General features: G+C 38.5%; 1 non-coding gene and 1 pseudogene across 1 annotated transcript; both read right to left on the bottom strand.

The window, feature by feature from the left end:
* Nucleotides 1-3,976: 3,976 nt before the first annotated feature.
* On the bottom strand, nucleotides 3,977-4,083 carry LOC137776017 (U6 spliceosomal RNA). The gene has a single exon (XR_011076139.1). It is a non-coding gene; the product is annotated as a U6 spliceosomal RNA (small nuclear RNA).
* A 7,982-nt stretch (nucleotides 4,084-12,065) lies between these two features.
* LOC137775550 (large ribosomal subunit protein uL1 pseudogene) lies at nucleotides 12,066-12,708 on the bottom strand (annotated as a pseudogene).
* Between the last annotated feature and the right edge of the window lie 3,568 nt (nucleotides 12,709-16,276).

Genomic DNA, 16,276 nt, shown 5'->3' with positions numbered 1-16,276 from the left:
GCTGCCATCATTAGTGCCTTCAAATCATAGTGGAATGTGCAGATCTAATGTTAATATAAAATACACAACTCTGATTGGAAGCCTCTTTGTCATATTTTGGAAACTGCTCATATTTTGCAAAGACAATAAGGTAAGCAGCTTTAATCAATTTGCGCTATTCCCCAGGCCTCAAGCTTAAGACAAACTTTGTCAGCAAGTGTGGGGAAACTGTCTGCAGATGGCGGAGTCAGGTGGTTCAGAAGCCAGCAATTGAATCCGGCGAGATACTGACAGCCCGTTAGAGGGCAGTGTGACAACACAATTAATACTAAAGTCTTGTTTCTTCTCCCTAGACTGTTTTCTTCCCTTTACTCCACACCCATACAGCAGTGGAACTTAGCCCTTCCTTTAATCCTCCCACCCCCAAAACATGTGGCATATTTTATTAACTGTTTGAGATAATAGAGTGATTTTACGTCACAATAATGCCAACAACAAAATAGTACATGTTAGGCATCCCTGTTCTTAAACTACTTCACCTACCCTGTCTCTGGGAATTTCTCATTAGCCTCTTTACATCTGCACTCCAGGTTCCCAAAATGTTGTTTGGCATTCTCAGAAACTCTTCAAACCTCCTTTCTCCTCTGTTTTTCAAGATTCCTTTTCATCTCCCCTATACCAGCTCAGAGCCCATACTTTATGACGAAGAGAAATTTAGCTTTTCAGCCCTTGGTTAGCTGCCTTTGCATATCCAAAGGCTCACTGGTACACTGTGGTAAACAGAAGGGACACCTACTCAGGATTTCTTTCTTCAGCAACCAGGCCTAGGAGAGACTTTGAACATCTCTCCTTTCTAATTCCCAACCAGTCCAGCTAACCAGTAGTGGGCAGCATGAGTCAATTTGAGTTTTAAGAACCAGTTTTCTAGAAATGCTATACAGTTGTGATGGATGATAAGACTTACACATCAATGATGCAGCAAAATTAGTGAATAAGGCAGCATATCATAAAGTACTAAGTATATTATATATAATATGTATAAAGGTTTATCCAACATTTGACTTTTTGTTTCTTTCTGATGGCTTTTATTTATTCTCATTCCTCTTCAGTTACTGAATGTTTGACTAAATGGATAAATGGATGTATGAATGAATAAATGAATGAATGAATAAATGTTTTGCATATTAAATATACTTCATCTGGGCTAGTCAGGAACTAAGAAGTGTTGTTTTAGACTTAGTACAGCATGAGGGAAGAAGTTCTGAATTAATTATCCTCTTTAAGAAGCTGTGACCTTACTCCCAACCTCAATCTATGAAATAGGAATAGTCACATAACTACTAAGGATGTGACCTACTACCAAAACAAAAGTAAGTTTTTAAGCAGCATTAGCAGTACTAGTAAACTAATACAAAGGTAGAAAATGATATACATCCAAATCCCTACAGCAGTCTTAAATGTGTGCCTCTGTTCACACCACTGGCAAAAACAAAAGCAAACAGAACAAAAATGAAAACAAAAGAATTAATTACTATATTAAATACTAAAGATAGAAAGGTGAACAAAACACATTCATTGGCATGCCTCAAAACTCCTCAAATCTCTTCTCTTCTCATTCTTTCCTCTCAGGAAGAAAATCATCAAGTAACCAGAATTAATGTGGAAGTCAGCACATAGGAGATGAACCTAGCCTGGGCTTCCTAGATTAAAGGATGAATAGGAGTTGACCTGTCAAAGAAGAAGAGAAAGAACTTCCAGACCAGACAGAGGGAGCAACCTGTGCAAAAATGAAGAGAAAGGAAAGGACATGAGACATTCTGGATGCTTTAAACAGTTTAGTGTAGCTAAATATAGGGCATGAGGTCTGTGAGGAAATGGTGAGTGGCAAGGCTAATAGCCGGTCAGACCGAGGTGAACTCGTAAGAGTGAGGAGCTAGAGATGTATCCTGAAGGTAATGAAGAAAATCAGAAGAGTGACCAAAGAGAGACATAATCTTATGAATTTTACAAAGATCACCCCCATCCCACTGAATTGGGATGAAGTAAGGGAGAACAGGAAACCAGATAGGGAGTATTGCGGTAATTCAAGTCAGAGATGATCGTAATATATGCTAGGGTGGTAATGATGGAGATGGAGACACCTGAACAAATTTAGAATAGATGCACTTGTCCAGAGAACATAAAGAAGAAGAAAAACGACCAAGGGCAGAATGGGCTATAGGAATATTTAAGAGGAGACAGAAGAAGGATGTTAAAGAAATAAATCATAAAATAGTGACCAAAAAGGTAAAAGGAAAAGTAAAAGAGAATAGCTTGTTCAAAATGTATTTCAACCTCTTTCTCGTGGGCTTTTTCTTTAATTTTTTTCTTTTGCTTCAGAAGCTAAAAACTAAAAGCTACATTTCCCAATATATTTGCAACAAAGTGCTCCAGATATAATTTTAGTTCCATAAAACAGATGTATTCACTCACGGCTTAAATTCTGAACTAAATTGTGAGAGGATGGAGGAGTTACACAAGGCATCCATTTTGCTTGTGCAGATCCTGGGAAGCATGATGTGGTTCTGGAGTTGATGGTTCTGATAATGCTTTCCTGATGCTCAGACACTGGCTGAAGTGAAGAGATCCTGAGAGCCAGCTCCTCATTGTAAATATATCAGTAACCCTAGGTGTCCCAATTGTTCTGGGAGTAATTCCTGGATGTCTAGACTACAGCCTGTTTTTCCAGTCATTCTAACATTCTTAAGCATCTAATTCCATGTATTAAGTCTCTTTCTGCATAAATTTGATACATAAGTGTATTCATTCCCTAGGGCTGTTGTGGCAAAGTACCACAAACTGGTTGCTTTATGACAACAGAAATTTATTGTCTCACAGTTCTGGAAGCTAGAGTCCAAAATCAAGATGTCAGCAGGATTGGTCTCTTGTAAGGGTTGTGAGGGAGAATCTGTTCCATGCCTCTCCCCTAGCTTTTAGCGACCCCAAGCATTTCTTGTTTTGTGGCAGCATAACTCCAATCTCTGCCTCCATCCTCACATGGCAATCTGCTCCCTGCATGTGTTCACATCATCTCCCTTCTGTGCATGTCTGTCTCTGTGTCCAAATGTCCTCCTTTTATAAAAGCACCAGTATTGGGCTTCTCTGGTGGCGCAGTGGTTAAGAATCCACCTGCCAATGCAGGGGACACGGGTTCAAGCCCTAGTCCAGGAAGATCCCACATGCCGCGGAGCAACTAAGCCCGTGTGCCACAACTACTGAGCCTGTGCTCTAGAGCCTGTGAGCCACAACTACTGAGCCCACATGCCACAACTACTGAAGCCCGCATACCTAGAGCCCGTGCTCCACAACAAGAGAAGCCACTGCAATGAGAGGCCCATGCACCGCAACGAAGAGTAGCCCCCACTCACTGCAACTAGAGAAAGCCCACGTGCAGCAACGAAGACCCAATGCAGCCAAAAATAAATAAATAAATAAATTTATTTTTTTAAAAAAAGTACCAGTCTTATTGAATTAGGGCTCACTCTAATGCCCTCGTTTTAAGAGGAGACAGAAGAAGGATTTTAACTTGAAGGCATTTTTAACTTGATTACCTCTGTAAACATACAATTTCCAAATAAAATTATTTTCTGAGGTACTGGTGGAATACCATTCAATCCATAACAAGGAGTATGACAGGAATATTTGGTATTCTTTAAATGTTCATGTAGTTCTCATATTTCCCAGCTTCCTTTGCAGCTTGGTTGGGGTCACGTGACTAGTTCTGCAATAACTATGAGCAGAGGTGTTGTGTGTTTCTTCTGAACTGGTACCTTGAACATGGACTTCTTGCCTCCAGAACTGTGAGAAAATAAATGTCTGTTGCTCAAGCCAACCAGTCTGTGGTATCTTGTTACAGCAGCTTGAGCTGGTTTCTGGTAAGACCCCTCTTTCTACCTTGCAGATAGCCGTCTTCTTCGTCGTCTTTTTTTGTGTGTGTTTAAGTGTTGATCTTGTTTTAAAAAATATGGAACGCTTCACAAATTTGTGTGTTATCCTTGTGCAGGGGCCATGCTAATCTTCTCTGTATCATTCCAATTTTAGTATATGTGCTGCCAAAGTGAGCACAATAGCTGCTTTCTCAGCGTGTTCTCACGTAGGCTTTCCTCTGTACACATGTGGAAAGAGAGAGCTCTCTGGTGTCCCTTCCTCTTCTTATAAGGATACCAGTCCTATCAGATAAGGGCCCCACAAGTATGACCATTTAACTTTAATCAACTCTTTATAGGCCCTATCTCCAATTACAGTCACACTGGGGGTTAGGGTTTCAATATATGAATTTAGAGGAGGCATAGTTCAGCCCATAACAATGTCATTAAATGAATGATATAAAATATAAAAAAGCTCACTGCAGATCATACTCTCCAGGTGAGAACCACTGTTAATAGCTTCTTTCTGTTCATACTTTTCACTGTCCAGATGCAAACATATAAATTAGATCATACTACACATATAGTTCTATTTTTTCACTTAGAGTGAAAAAGTTCCTTTTATTATAGTTTTTCTTCACTTATTACTGTATTACAGAGTTTTCCATACCAGTACATAAAAATATCAAAATATTCTTCCCAATGGCTGCATAGTAGTCTCTTATAAGGATTATTATAATTTATTTAACAGTTTTTCTCTTGGTAGATGATAGATCACTTTGAATTTTTTATTATGGACAATGTTGCAGAAAATATCCCTATACATTTGTGTATTCATAGTTATGTTAACATTTCTTCAAAGTAGACTCCTAGAAATGAAATTGCTAAGTCAAAGGCTATGCATCTTTAAAATCTAAATAGATATTGTGTGCTAGTTTAAGTATGTAGGAGTACCCATTTCCTCATACCCACCCTTGGGTAGTATCAATAATTTTACTTTTGCTAATTTAATCAGGTTAAAAAGGATTAATCTCCAAAATATACAGGCAACTCATGCAGCTCAATATCAAAAAACCAAACAACCAAAGAAGATGTGGCACATATATACAATGGAATATTGCTCAACCATAAAAAGAAACGAAATTGAGTTACTTATAGTGTGGTGGATGGACCTAGAGACTGTCATACAGAGTGAAGTGAGTCAGAAAGAGAAAAACAAATACCGTATGCTAACACATATATATGGAATCTAAAAAAATAAAATAAAAAGGTTCTGAAGAACCTAGGGGCAGGACAAGAATAAAGATGCAGACGTAGAGAATGGACTTGAGGACACGGGGAGGGGGAAGGGTAAGCTGGGACGAAGTGAGAGAGTGGCATGGACATACATACACTACCAAATGTAAAATAGATAGCTAGTGGGAAGCAGCCACATAGCACAGGGAGATCATCTCGGTGCTTTGTGTCCACCTAGAGGGGTAGGATAGGGAGGGTGGGAGGGAGACGCAAGAGGGAGGAGATATGGGGATATATGTATATGTATAGCTGATTCACTTTGTTATAAAGCAGAAACTAACATACCATTGTAAAGCAGTTATACTCCAATAAAGATGTTAAAAAAAAAACATGGAAATTTCCTGTTCTTTATGTGTTTGATTAAAAATCTATCCACAAAAGTCTTGATGCCAGTAGCACTATCTCCATCCCAGTTGTGACAAAATGTCTCCAGACTTTGCCAAATGTCCCTGGGGAGGGAAGAGAAAGGAGGTAAAAAACCAGGTTGAGAACCACTGTTCTGGAGTGTGTGGAGGCAAAGAATAGGAATACACCCTGGCCACCCCACAATTTCCTTTCTCCTTTACAAATATTTTGCTGCTTTGGAAAGGCTTTTTATGGATACCTTAATTCCTTTCTCTCTTCCAACTGGATAGCTGTTTCTGTTTTCATTCTAGTCCCCAAGGACAGGCTGAAGACATACCCTAGAGGCACTTGGTGAAGTCTGCAGCTGGGAGGAGAGCAGGAGGGTGTGAGGTCATGGGAGCAGCCCAGAGACAGAGGTCTCCTCTGGACAGGGCTTGTGGTGTCTGGCCTGAGCACAACATTGAAGACTAATGTTCTTCCCTCAATTTTGACTGTTACAGTGGTTCATAAAAGGGGGGTGGGCAGGTACAGGAAGAAGGGGAAGAATCAGAATCATTTGGGAGAAAATTATACATCCTTGTCCACCTGCTGACGTGTAGCATCAGGCACATCAAAATTGCAGCAAGGTGTGGGATAGGTATGCATGTTTTCAACTCCACACAGAGTAACGGTCAGGTGTTACTTCCTCCCACTCTCTCCTTCCAGTTGAACCACCTGCCTAAGAAGTTTTCTGTGATAGACGAATGGATAAAGAAGATGTGGTACATGTATACAATCGAATATTACTCAGCCATAAAAAGGAACGAAATTGGGTCATTTGTTGAGACGTGGATGGATCTAGAGACTGTCATACAGAGTGAAGTAAGTCAGAAAGAGAAAAACAAATATCGTATATTAATGCATATATGTGGACCTACAAAAATGGTACAGATGAACGAGTTTGCAGGGCAGAAATAGAGACACAGATGTAGAGAACAAACGTATTGGACACCAAGCGGGGAAAGCAGCATGGGGGTGGGGGTGGGGGTGTGATGAATTGGGCGATTGGGATTGACATGTATACACTGATGTGTATAAAATTGATGACTAATAAGAGCCTGCTGTATAAAAAAAAAAAAAAGTTTTCTGTGATATTTAACCTATTGAGGTGTAACCCTCAATAACAAGTTAAAGATGTTTTTTTGAAGCATTATTCAAACTAGTGAAAAATGATGAAAACACTAATTTGAAAAGATATAGGCACCCCTATGTTCATTGCAACATTATTTATGATAGCCAAAATATGGAAGCAACCTAAGTGCCCACTGATAAATGAATGGGTAAAGAAGGTGTGGTATGATATAGATAATGGAATATTACTCAGCCATATATGCCAGTGCTTAGAGCATGATGTTAAATGAAACTAATAAAACCTCAGACTACAAACAGTGGATCCCTATTTTATAAACAGATACCTATAATTTGGGGATCAAGAATGAGCTGTGAAGGGCTATACCTTGGATTCAGGGTGGACATATTTGAGGAATTTACTCTGGTGTTTTTAAGGGAAGGAGAATAAGGGGACAGAATTGAGGGGGCAAAGGCAACGGGGAGGACCATAGAGCAGCTGCACTGTCAACTGTTATTCCCAGCAGAGCTGGATTAAGGGGTGGACCAGCAGGGGAGCTGTCCAAGTTGCCATTGTAGGGGATGCTAAGGTATCAGTGAGCACTGTTGTGGTGGAGAACAGTGATATGGAGAAAACTGTATTTACCAGAATTCCTCTTAGGAACAGAATGTGGTTAAAATCACTTGTCATAGTTCGAAACCCCCAGGGGGCACTCTTGAACAACAGTACATGGTCTCTAAGCTGCTTTTAGCGAAACTGGGTCCAGCTGATTTCCATCTTTTTATTTTGTGAATAGTAAGTATTGGGTTGGCCAGAAAGTTTGTTCGGGTTTTCTGTAAGCGCTTACGAAAAACCTGAACGAACATTTTGGCCAACCCAATATATACAACTCTCTTGCCAAAACTGAATAACCCAGAATACAGTAGAAGAGTTTGCCAGCTGCCCCTAAAGTCTTATTACTCAGCTCTTCCTTCTCTAAGTAAATGTTAAACAAGCATTTCAGTAGCACTAATTTTAAGAGGCACGAAATTATTACTGTACCTGGGAACCTGTATATCCCATTGGGCCCTCATCCCTGGCCTCCTTCAAAGCTCATAAAGATCAGGATTATTGGCAGAAACTGGAAGAATTTTTCTTTGTTGTAAGCTGGTTGTTATGTTGGCCAAGGAAACTTTCGAATTCTAAGATCTAAGCAGCCTACGTTGTATAACATAGGGGCTCAGGTGACAAATAGTGATGCAAAATACGGGAGCTGGGGATGCTCTCTTCTGTGTGGAGCCAAGCTTAACTGCCAGATAATACCCTGCAGCTAAGAGGAAGTTTGAATCTGCCCTGCTGCCACCACGACTAGTAAATGATGGCAGGTGGTGAATGTCAGTAGTTCCTTAATAATGGCATGTTTCTTCTTAACTTCTAAATATATTTTTTAGGCTTCAGAAAAAATGGAAAATACAGAGAAGAAAAGTTAGGAAAAAAATCACCCAGGATTCCACCATTTTATTTTTAAATTTCAGACATTGATCTTTGCTTTGGCTGCTTGAAGTCTGATTTTCTGCTCTAATCTCATACTGCTTTCATGGTTTTCTTGCTTTGGGTTCTGAATTGTGAAATGTATAAATTGTTCTATTGCACGTTTTCTATTGTTGTTTGAAAACAGTAGAAGCTCAGGTCCTCTGTGGAATTTAGGACTTCTAAAATAAATGAAGGGCTTCCCTGGAGGCACAGTGGTTAAGAATCCACCTGCCAATGCAGGGGACATGGGATTGAGCCCTGGTCCAGGAAGATCCCACAAGCCGTGGAGCAACTAAGCCTGTGTGCCACAACTACTGAGCCTGTGCTCTAGAGCCCGCGAGCCACAACTACTGAAGCCGGTGCGCTTAGAGCCCATGCTCCGCAACAAGAGAAGCCACTGCAAAGAGAAGCCCGCGCACCGCAATGAAGAGTAGACCCTGCTCGCCACAACTTGAGAAAGCCCGCAGCAACAAAGACGCAAAACAGCGAAAAATAAATAAACAAAAAATATATAAATTAAAAAATAATAATAAAAATAAGAAAATAAATGAAAATACATTAATGAAGGTCACTGATGCAGCCCTTGGTCTCCCTGTGAGAACACCAAATGCATGAAGGAGCTCTGGAAGTTGGAAAGGTCAGAGATTTTCTCAGCTTGTTATCTCTTTTATTCTCACATGATTTTTTTCCTACTCGAATTCCATTAACATTTCTTGGATCTCTTAAATAAACCAATCATTAATAAATATCAAAACAACCAGGAACAATCATAATTCATTTAATAAATTTGAAACAATGTGTAACTTTATAACGTTTTAGATATTGATTTGTTCACATTTCCACTCTGATTAAAATAGGATGCTTCTCCTGTTTTTATTTCATTTTATAAATCTTACATTAGGTTGAATCACTGATGACAAGTGTGGGATGGATCAGAAATTTTCCTAGTGAATGTTGACATACACACATTTTGTGACAGTATGGCTAATATATATAAAAATATCCAGAGTATTTTGTTTACAAAGAACATATCTTCTGATTAGAGGAATGACAAAATATGGGGATAGAATTATTTGTATGCTAAGAGAAATTTTAAAAGAAATTTAAAAGGAAACCTACTGTCAGCATATTCAAAGTAATCCTAGACCTTAAATATTGATACAATAAGCAACTAGCATATATACCCTGATACCAAAACCAGACAAAGATGTCACAAAAAAAGAAAACTACAGGCCAATATCACTGATGAACACAGATGTGAAAATCCTCAACAAAATACTAGCAAACAGAATCCACCAGCACATTAAAAGGATCATGTGGGGTTTATCCCAGGAATGCAAGGATTCTTTAATATATGCAAATCAATCAATGTGATACACCACATTAACAAATTGAAGGATAAAAACCAAATGATAATCTCAATAGATGCAGAAAAAGCTTTTTACACTCATTTATGATAAAAACCCTCTAGAAAGTAGGCATAGAGGGAACTTACCTCAACATAATAAAGGTCATATATGAAAAACCCACAGCCAATGTCATTCTCAATGGTGAAAAACTGAAACCATTTCCACTAAGATCAGGAACAAGGCAAGGTTGCCCACTCTCACCACTATTATTCAACATAGTTTTGGAAGTTTTAGCCACAGCAATCAGAGAAGAAAAAGAAATAAAAGGAATACAAACTGGAAAAGAAGAAGTAAAGCTGTCACTGTTTGCAGATGACATGATACTATACATAGAGAATCCTAAAGATGCTACCAGAAAACTACTAGAGCTAATCAGTGAATTTGGCAGAGTAGCAGGATACAAAATTAATGCACAGAAATCTCTTGCATTCCTATACACTAATGATGAAAAATCTGAAAGAGAAATTAAGGAAACACTCCCATTTACCATTGCAACAAAAAGAATAAAAAACCTAGGTATAAACCTACCTAAGCAGACAAAAGACCTGTATGCAGAAAACTATAAGACACTGATGAAAACATTAAAGATGATACAAACAGATGGAGAGATATACCACATTCTTAGATTGCAAGAATCAACATTGTGGAAATGACTCTACTACCCAAAGCAATCTACAGATTCATTGCAATCCCTATCAAATTACCAATGACATTTTTCACAGAGCTAGAACAAAAAATTTCACAATTTGTATGGAAACACAAAAGACCCCGAATAGCCAAAGCAATCTTGAGAAAGAAAGACAGAGCTGGAGGAATCAGGCTCCTGGACTTCAGACTATACTACAAAGCTACAGTAATCAAAACAGTATGGTACTGGCACAGAAACAGAAATATAGATGAAGGGAACAGGAGAGAAAGCCCAGAGATAAACCCACGCACATATGGTCACCTTATCTTTGATAAAGGAGACAAAAATATACAATGGAGAAAAGACAGCCTCTTCAATAAGTGATGCTGGGAAAACTGGACAGCTACATGTACAAGAATGAAATTAGAACACTCCCTAACACCATACACAAAAATAAAATCAAAATGGATTAAAGATCTAAATGAAAGGCCAGACACTATAAAACTCTTAGAGGAAAACATAGGCAAAACACTATGACATAAATCACAGCAAGATCCTTTATGACCCACCTCCTAGAGAAATGGAAATAAAAACAAAAATAAACAAATGGGACCTTATGAAACTTAAAAGCTTTTGCACAGCAAAGGAAACCATAAACAAGACAAAAAGACAACCCTCAGAATGGGAGAAAATAAACGAAGCAACTGACAAAGGATTAATCTCCAAAGTACACAAGAAGCTCATGCAGCTCAATATCAAAAGAACAAAAAACCCAATCAAAAAATGGGCAGAAGACCTAAATAGACATTTCTCCAAAGAACATATACAGATTGCCAACAAACACATGAAAGGATGTTCAACATCACTAATCGTTAGAGAAATGCAAATCAAAACTACAATGAGGTATCACCTCACACCAGTCAGAATGGCTGTCGTCAAAAAATCTACAAACAATAAATGCTGGAGAGGGTGTGGAGAAAAGGAAACCCTCTCACACTGTTGGTGGGAATGTAAATTGATATAGCCACTATGGAGAACAGTATGGAGGTTCCTTAAAAAACTAAAAATAGAACTACCATACAATCCAGCAATCCCACTACTGGGCATATACCCCAAGAAAACCATAATTCAAAAAGAGACATGTACCACAATGTTCATTGCAGTTCTATTTACAATAGCCAGGACATGAGAGCAACCTAAGTGTCCATCGACAGATGAATGGATAAAGAAGATGTGGCACATACATACAATGGAATATTACTCAGCCATAAAAAGAAGCAAAATTGAGTTATTTGTAGTGAGGTGGATGGACTTAGAGTCTGTCATACAGAGTGAAGTAAGTCAGAAAGAGAAAAACAAATACTGTATGCTAACACATATATATGGAATCTAAAAAAAAAAAAAAAAATTGTTCTAAAGAACCTAGGGGCAGGACAGGAATAAAACCTGGGACGAAGTGAGAGGGTGGCCTTGACATAGCTAGTGGGAAGCAGCCTCATAGTACAGGGAGATCAGCTCCGTGCTTTGTGACTACCTAGAGGGGTGGGATAGGGATGGTAGGAGGGAGATGCAAGAGGGAGGGGATATGGGGATATATGTATATGTATAGCTGATTCACTTTGTTATACAACAGAAACTAACACAACATTGTAAAGCAATTATATTCCAATAAAGATGTTATAAATAAATAAATAAATAAATAAATAAATAAATGCTGTAGTGCTTTACAATTTTCAAAAAAAAAAAGAAACCTACTGTCAGTATATTCAAAGTAATCCTAGACCTTAAATATTGATACAATAAGCAACCAGCATATAGGAAACACTCAATATTTATTTATTTATTTATTTAAATGGTGCAAGTATGGCTTATTAAGCTGTTCCTTAGTAAAGACGCTGGGGCTTGCCCATGGTGCTCTTAATGTACAAAGCCTGGACGTTCCACCAAAGTTTTCTTGAGCAATGACACCAGGAAGTTGACAACTAAGTGGATGTTGTACACAAGCTCATCTGTCATCTTCACGTGGCCAACAGCCACTGCCAGACACAGCACCTCCTTCATTTGGAGCTTGATCATGGACTTCATCAACTTTGACCACCATGTTCTCATTGTGGGTCAGCAAGGAAGGGAACTTGCCAGCCTTATTCAGGCCTGGGCCCAGTATTCGTGGGATCTGCTTGATCAGAGACTGAAGCCAAAGAGGCATCGTACTTCTTGGCCAGCTTCTTGACCAGTTTCTTATACTTGCTGAGTTTCTTCAGCGCCTCGATGTCCATGTGGGGGATATCCACAGCCTTGGCCTCATCACAGTGCTGCTGGTCCCCCAGAACACATATGGAGAACTTGAGGCAGGGAGTGAACTTAAGCCTGACGGTGCCTGAGAAGCGTTCGCCTTACTGAGAGTCAGTTCTTCAGGCTGATTTGAAGGGCAACTGTCTCCAAAACCTTCCGGCACTTGCACTGGTTCCCATGCAGGACTTCCAGCACCACCTCGTAGAGGGTGTCGTGGGAGACTTTGCTGCTCATGGTGCCTTGTGCCACGATAACCGGAAAAGAGCAACACTCAATATTTAAATGTTGAATGAGTGAATGACTCAAGACAAACTATTTCTTTATACTATTGTTTTTTCCTGGGATAATTTAAGTTGCTTTTCTTTATATACCTTTATGAAATAATTTTTATTTGTATAAAGAGAGATGAAGTAAAGGAAAGTTGCAATTGGCTTACAAAACATCTCAGGAAAATAGCTGGGTTAAACTCCATAAAAACATTAAAAAATTTTATTTGAAATACGTGTACATGTTTTGTGGGTTTTGTTTGTTTTGTTTTTCTCGGCCACGCTGAGCGGCATGCGGGAATCTTAGTTCCCCCACCAGGGATGGAACCAGTGCCCGTTTCATTGGGAGCACAGATGTACATGTAGACCTAAACAAAAGTTAGAAATATATTACAAAAACTCTAGTTTACCCTTCGCCCAGTTTCTCTATTGACATTTTACTTCATTAGCTTAATTATTCTCTCTCCGTCTTTCATCTCTGAACCATTTGACAGTAAATTGCAGACATGATGCATTTTTACCCTGAAATACTTGAATATTTTCAAGAACAAGGATATTCTCTTACGTAACTACATTGCAACTGCTGAAACAAGAAAATTAACAGATGCAATGTGATGATCTAATCCAGATGTTATTAATTTCTCACCAATGGTCTCAATAAAAACTTTATAGTAGAAAAAAGTATTCTGGCCTAGGTTTGATCCAGGATTACATACACATTGCATTTAGCTGTAATGTCTCTTTAGTCATTTATTCTGGAAAAGTTCCTCAGTCTGTCTTTGTATTTCATGACCTTAACATTTTTGACGAATATAGACCAGGTATTCCATAGAATATTTCTCAGTTTGGGTTTGTCTGTTATTTCCTCATGATTAGGTTGAGGTTCTGCACTTTTGTCAGGATTACCACAGAAGCGATGCTGTGTCCTTAGTGCTTCAGATCAAGAGGTCCATGATACCAGTTTGTCCTTACTGATGATATTAACTTGGTTAAGGTGCTGTCCACCAAGTTTTTCCATTGTAAAGTTATTTTTTTCCCCTTCTGTAATTAATAAGAATTTTGTGGTTACAACTTTGAGACTATGTAGATATACTTGTCTTCAAGAATTTTTTACCCATCAGTTATAGTATCCATTGATGATTCTTACCTGAATTATTACAATGTTTTCTCAGATGCTATTTTTTTAACTTTATTATTCCTTCTACATTTACTTGTTTGCATTCTATTATAGGGAAGAGTTTTTCTTTTTAAATTTTTATTTACTTATTGATTGACTGATTGACTGATTTTTGGCCACCCCATGCGGCATGCGGGATCTTAGTTCCCCAACCTGGGATCGAAGCTGTGCCCCCTGCAGTGGAAGCACGGAGTCCTAACCACTGGACTGCCAGGGAATTCCAGGGAAGAGTTTTTCATTTTTCCTCATTCATTCATTCATTATCAGTTTGAATCCATGTGCTCCTATTTTATTCAATGGATTTTAATCCATTACCATCGTTCCTTCCCCTTCGCCTCCCACTTCAATGACATATAATTAACATATAACTACCATTATTTTTTATTTTCATGTTCAACTGTCCCAGATTTTGCCAGCTGGAGCCTCTTCAAGCTGACTCCTGGGTCTTCTGACATGTCCCCATCATTATTTGGGTACTTTTTCACTTTCTGGCACAATAGGATATCCCAGGCTTATCTTGAATTTTCTCTGCTCTAGCTCTAGAATCAGCTAGTTTTTCAGGGAGCTCTGGTTCCTTTTAGTGGAAATGGTATTTAAAAACCAACATAGGTATGCTCATTGCTACAGGGCTGTTATTGCTTCTAGACCCTCACAGCAGTCAGCTAGGAAATATATGCTCGTGTACACACACACACACACACATACACATAGGTCTATAAATGTATTATAACTATCTATACCCAGTTAGCTAGCTAACTTTATAAAATCATGTGTTCATACTGATACCTGTAATTCTAGTCCAACAACACAGAATTTAATATCACGTTCCTCCTTTTCCATATTGAAACTGCCTTCTCTGACATTGAGAAATTTGGCTCCCATTATGCTCAACCTATTACTTATTTGCTCAGTTGTAGAACTCAGTAAAAGTAATGTTAGAAATGCTAAGTCATACCACTGGGTAAAACAAACCAATGACCTAGAATTCAATTTCTTTATAATTCTATTTGCCTTTAGTTTAAGCATGTATAGTCAACATACTTTGTTCAAAAGTGTGCATTTGTTCTTCTAATTTTTATCTTCAGAGTGGTTATGTTATTCATTTGCTATTATTTGACATATGTTCATTTGTATTTATATTCCATTTCAGATTTTTTCATCATTTTTTATTATGTGTGTTTGTGTACATAAAACACTAAGACGGCTCAAAAGTCAAAACTCAACAAAAAAGGTATACTCAGAGAAGTATCAAGATTTTTTAGCAAATATTTTTTCTTTATTGAGTGTTCCTTCTCCTATATTTACAACTGTGAGCCTGGACCCTTTGGTTCATTCTCCCTGTAGTCTGTGCCTGCCTGCTTTCCACTCTCCAAGCACACACACAGACATACATATACACATACTGATGGAAAAGATATTGAAAAACTACAAGATGATCTTTAGGATGAGGTATGTTTCTTCCACCTTTGGACATGATTCTATATAGAAACAATATACTTAATTTTGTTCAGTGTATGATAACCATATATGTAAGCGATCTAAAAATATTTTTTCTTGTGAAAACACCATAATGGACTACGTGGTCCAATCTCACTGTATAAAAGCAGAGTTTCCTTTATTAAGACAAAGCAACCTGGATTTGTTTTTACTTAAATACAAGACCAAAACAACACATGAATCATTTCCTCTATAAGAGGGTGACTCCAGACTGGGAGCTCATTATCCAAACGCTGTGTCAGGTCCACTCTGCCAGCCCCACTTCCTCAGGACGTGTATCTTTCATCACCTCTGGCTCCTTCTGGAACAGTAACCAGCTGCCTCTAATTGCCTCACGGACCAGGTGTGGTGGTGGTGGGCTGAGACTGATTTTTTAAAAAGCAAGAATCCATCGTGCGAAGGTTAACTAAGATTTTCACCATTGTATTTTGAAGTCCTTGACTATGTTTTAAACTATCAGGAATCTGGCTTTGTTATTAAAACAATTTAGCTATATAAAATGTTGATTTCTTTTCCTCTCAGCCTCTATTCCAAAGGTCTATACCCATAACAATTTGATGTTTTGGAAGAACAGTTCTGTTCATTTTTGTAATTTTATATAACCTAGCTTTTGTGCAGCATGCGGGATCTTAGTTCCCCGACCAGGGATGGAACCCATACCCCCTGCAGTGGGAGCGCAGAGTCTTAACCACTGGACTGCCTGGGAAGTCCCACCACGTAAGTATTTACTGAGTGCCTACAATGTGCCAAGCAACCCCAAGTACTGGGGATTGGGGACATCAGTGGTCAAAACAGATAAAAATCCTTACCTTTATGGAGCTTATGTTCTAGCAGGTGTAGACAGACAATAAAAAATAAACAG

The sequence above is a fragment of the Eschrichtius robustus genome, chromosome 13, assembly GCF_028021215.1.
Source record: "Eschrichtius robustus isolate mEscRob2 chromosome 13, mEscRob2.pri, whole genome shotgun sequence".
Taxonomy (NCBI): Eukaryota; Metazoa; Chordata; class Mammalia; order Artiodactyla; family Eschrichtiidae; genus Eschrichtius; species Eschrichtius robustus.
The sequence above is the reverse complement of the archived record's forward strand: the minus strand, read 5'-3'. Positions and strand labels throughout refer to the sequence as shown.